Source organism: Capricornis sumatraensis, chromosome 1 (assembly GCF_032405125.1).
Source record: "Capricornis sumatraensis isolate serow.1 chromosome 1, serow.2, whole genome shotgun sequence".
NCBI classification, from domain to species: Eukaryota; Metazoa; Chordata; class Mammalia; order Artiodactyla; family Bovidae; genus Capricornis; species Capricornis sumatraensis.
In genome coordinates this window covers 22,847,201-22,852,284 of record NC_091069.1, presented here as the reverse complement: position 1 = coordinate 22,852,284, position 5,084 = coordinate 22,847,201, and the positions used below count along the sequence as shown (strand labels likewise).

General features: G+C 35.0%; 1 non-coding gene across 1 annotated transcript; it reads left to right on the top strand.

Annotated features, from left to right (window-relative positions):
• The first annotated feature begins 2,909 nt into the window (after positions 1-2,909).
• TRNAC-ACA (transfer RNA cysteine (anticodon ACA)) lies at positions 2,910-2,981 on the top strand. Its single transcript has one exon. It is a non-coding gene; the product is annotated as a tRNA-Cys (tRNA).
• The last annotated feature ends 2,103 nt before the right edge of the window (positions 2,982-5,084 follow it).

Below are 5,084 nucleotides of genomic sequence, written 5' to 3'. Positions count from 1 at the left end.
TGTATATATTCCATGCTATATACAGTCTATATAGCCCATGTGGTCACAAAGAGTCGGCCACGACTTTCACTTTCTTTAGCTTTTGGTATGATGTATATCTTTGTGGTTTTATACATGACATCAAATATCTAAAAGTAATTTACCAAATAGGTCCTCTTTCCCCACAGGTTTGAAATGTCAACTTTATCTTACATACATTATTATCTATCTTGTATTTATTCTTGTATATATAATGTATATATATATATATAATAAAAGAAAGAAACTGTATATATTTGGTTTTAATTAGCCTAATTTTTGTTGCATTCAATTACTGGAAAGGCAAACTCCTTTTAGCTTTATTTCAAAAATTTTTTTTGCCTTTATATTAATTTCTTGGGTGATCTTTAGAAACAGCTTATCAAAACTTATTTATAACTTTATTAGAAATCTGTTTTAATTTTATTATTTATTATTATTATTATTTTTTACTTTACAATATTGTATTGGTTTTGCCATACATCAACATGAATCCACCACGGACGTATACGTGTTCCCAATTCTGAACCCCCCTCCCACTTCCCTCCCCATACCATCCCTCTGGGTCATCCCTGTGCACCAGCCCCAAGCATCCTGTATCCTGCATCGAACCTAGACTGGCGATTCATTTCTTATATGATATTATACATGTTTCAATGCCATTCTATATTAGAGTTTATAGGATCAGTTCAAGAAGACTTCCCTGGTGGCTCAGACGGTAAAGCGTCTGTCTACAATGCGGGAGACCCGGGTTCGATCCCTGGGTTGGGAAGATCCCCTGGAAAAGGAAATGGCAATCCACTCCAGGACTATTGCCTGGAAAATCCCATGGACAGAGGAGCCTGGTAGGCTACAGCCCATCGGGCTGCAAAGAGTCGGACACGACTGAGCGACTTCACTCTTCACTTATATAATATATTGAGCATTCTCATCCAGAAACATATTTCTTGCTTTATTTGTTGTTTCTTTACCTCCTAAAGTTAAAACTTATAAGTAATTTAAAACCCATCTTCATTTCTTATTAGGTTTGTTCCTGGGTATATTGCAGCTTGCTGTATTATGCCTCTAACCATCTTTCATTTATATTTTTAAATTGTATGTTACTATATAAAATGAAGACTACTGATTGGTAGGATTTCCTGGTGGCTCAGACGGTAAAGCGTCTGCCTGCAATGTGGGAGACCCACGTTCAATTCCTGGGTCTGGAAGATCCCCTGGAGAAGGAAATGGCAATCCACTCCAGCACTCTTGCCTGGAAAATCCCATGGACGGAGCAACCTGATAGGCTACAGTCCATGGGGTCGCAAAGAGTAGGACACGACTGAACGACTTCACTCACTGATGTGTGTATACGGATTTGTGTGTGTATACGGATTTGTGTCCTGCCAACCAAGCAAACTAGGTTATTAGTTCCAAAAGTTTTTGAGTTTGAATTTTTGGTATAGAAAGTCTCATTACCTGAAATTCACAGCAAGGTCTCAGATCCTTTCCATTATTAATATTGCTTATTTATTTTTCTTGCCTGTACTTTAATTAGGTCCTCTAGTGCAATATTGAATAAATAATAGCAGATATAGCAACTGAGTTTCATTTTTTATTATGAATCCCTATAGTATTATTATAGATATTTTTTTATCATGTAAGGCAGTTTCTTTTATTTTTAGTTTGCTAATGGTTTAAAATTTTTATTAAATTGGTGTTGAATTTTATCAAATCCCTTTTTACATATATCATATATCCACTGCTTTCACATTTTTGAAATAGAGAATTGAATCAACAATTTTCCTAATTCATATCGTCTTGAATAAGTCTACTTAATCATGGCATACTTCAAACATGTAATTCTTGAGAATATTTTTGGATATTTATATTAATCTATCTTCATGGTAAAATTTGTTTTTATTTTTTACATGTGATTTGATTTTTTAGAATAATGATCTTGCTAGATTCACAGAATAAATGAGAAAGCTACATTGAAAACTAGATTCACATCTCCTATACTGGCTAACAATGAAAATAACTCAGAAGTTGTATGTTAATAAGTAAGTCGATAAACGTTGCTAGTGAAATAATTTGAGCCTAGTTTTCTTTTTTGTGTCAAGTCTTTGCCTGCCTTTATCTTTTCATTTCTAAATGCCTATTGGTCTATTTAGTTTTTTACTTCTTCAAACTAAATTTTATAATGTAAAAATTTCATGACAATCTTACATTTTATGATGATTTTACAAAGTATTTACATACATGGCACAAAGTGTTCTATGACAAAATTTTAAAATACATTATGTTCTTGTGATTACTTTGATTATTTCGATTATTTCTTACTGACAGTTTTCACTCTATATTTTCCTTTTTTCCCACCTTTCATCAAACAGGCAAAGGAACTGTCTATTTAATGTCACTTTACAAATGGCCAGGCCTTAATTTTTATTTATAAGCCTAAATTTTATATGGTACTGTAATTGTAAGAATGTAAATTTAATGTTTTACCAGAGAATATAAAGTGGACATGGATTTCATTCTATTTGTTTCCCAATGCTCTTCTTTTCTCTAGTAAATACTGTGATTAATTTTTTGTATTATAGTTTTCCAGAAGTTATTTAACATTTAATAGCATTGTAAAAATGTGAATGGATTTATATAAAACATGTTTCATTGTGACTAAACTTTTGTTTAACACAAAATGACAATATAGATAATAGCCTGTAATATATTAATGTAAAATTCAAATATACATAAGGCCAATGATAATTTTACTTATATTTATTGTACATGCAAGCATTTTGTAATGAAAGTATTGCTCTTATAAAAAAAATGTTTGCATTTATAACTTTGAACTTCAAATGTTATTCATTTATTGTTACCCAAAAAATATTTAGTGAGTGCTTAGGGCTTCCCTGCTGGCTCAGATGGTAAAGCGTCTGCCTACAATGCGGGAGACCCGGGTTCAATCCCTGGGTTGGGAAGCTCTCCTGGAGAAGGAACTGGCAACCCACTCCAGTCCTCTTGCATGAAAAACCCCATGGACAGAGGAGCCTGGGGGGCTACAGTCCATGGGGTCACAAAGAGTCGGACATGACTGAGTGACTTCCACTCCCACTAGTTTTTCATAGGTATGATTCTAAGAACAGAGGATACAGCAAAACAGGTCAAAGAACAAATACAGCTTATATACAGCCTAATAGTTACACTCTACTCACTCTTCATTATTTTTCATATTCAAGTGAAAATGCACTTCATTATCTCCAAGCTTATTCTTTTTATACTACCCACTTCCAATTACTTCACATGTTGCTATTCATAAATAAAATTCCCTTAACTTTGTATCTTGTTTCTCTCCTGTCTGACTGGTCTTTAAAAATAATTCTGCTTTATCCCAAGCCTAAAGAACAGCATAAATTAGGAAGGAAAAACCAGTTCATAACAACTATTTAGAAGACTACACACACATAAGGATCAATGGACATCATAGAAGGTAATTATATATGAAAAGGCATTTTAACTACCCTATGAATATGCTAGAGGATAAAATTCTTAAAAGGGAGAGATGAGAAATCAGTAAAAAATTTTGTACCTTCCTATGTAGAGATCTTCTGATGAGACCTTTTAAAAAGTAACCCCAAAATATACCAAGTTCCACTGTCACATCAAAGGCCATTGGTGTTTTCAGGCATGCTTTAGTTGATTTCATGAGTACAGAGTTAGTTGAGTAATAATCAGACATAATTTTTGCTTTAGAAAAATGAGGTTAAAGACTTTCAATGTGCTCAAAAAAGGGCAAGAGTCTTGGGAGGCCAACCACATCATCTGATTCCCCAGAACAGTACTTTCTACTTCTCTATAGTTAAGCCTTCGCTGCTTTAGGTCTTTACTGTCCTTGATTTTTTTTTTTTTTTTTTTCCTTAGCAGTAGGATGAAGGTGGTGTTTTAAATTAGCATTTGTGTTGAAAAATGACAGACAAATCAGAGTAACTGTCATCTTACAGTTTTACTGTCATATCTTACATAATATTTTAAATATTGAGCAGTCTGAGTACAAACAATTCAGGAAAGAAAAAAAAAAAGAGTCAAATTTTGTTTAGAAAAGTAAAGGAAGGGAGTAGGGCAAAATAAATTTTCAACTTGAAGTCTAGGAATCTGGGGAGATAGACCTCGCACCAGTCCTCAGTCAATATGGGCTTTCTCTCTGTCACTAATGGAATGATGGAAGCCACAGAAAACCCAAGGATCATTTCTTTCACATCAATAATAGCCTTACTGTTCTTCTTTCCAAATACGAGGATACAGCATTTAAAATAGGTAAAAATATAGTTCTTCCAGATAAGTAAAGAGCAATGTGAACCATGTACTTCTGTACTCTAAGATCCCTTGAGAAGATCACTGGACTCTAGACCAAGAAATTCATAGGTTTTAACCTTAATTTATGGTTTCCCATGCTTTGAGGATGATGTTAAGTTTTCCTTGCCATCCTGCGCATAGCAACCAAAATGAAGGAATGAAATCTTGCCGTCATTAAGACTTCAGAGATATTCATATTTAGGAAACTACAATGATGACCTTTGGCAGTAAGGGCTCCCACGTATAACAGTAATATGCATGGTGAAAAATGTGCATGTGTCCAAATTCCTTTTGAAAGTTTTATACATGACTTGAGACTGACTATCTTTCAGTTCAGTTCAGTCGCTCAGTCGTGTCCAACTCTTTGTGACCCCATGAATCGCAGCACTCCAGGCCTCCCTATCCATCACCATCTCCTGGAGTTCACTCAGACTCACGTCCATCGAGTCAGTGATGCCATCCAGACATCTGATTCTCTGTCGTCCCCTTCTACTCCTGCCCCCAATCCCTCCCAGCATCAGAGTCTTTTCTAATGAGTCAACTCTTCGCATCAGGTGGCCAAAGTACTGGAGTTTCAGCTTTAGCATCATTCCTTCCAAAGAAATCCCAGGGTTGATCTTCTTCAGAATGGACTGGTTGAGTCTCCTTGTGGTAAAGGGACTCTCAAGAGTCTTTTCCAACACCACAGGTCAAAAGCATCAATTCTTCGGTGCTCAGCCTTCTTCACAGTC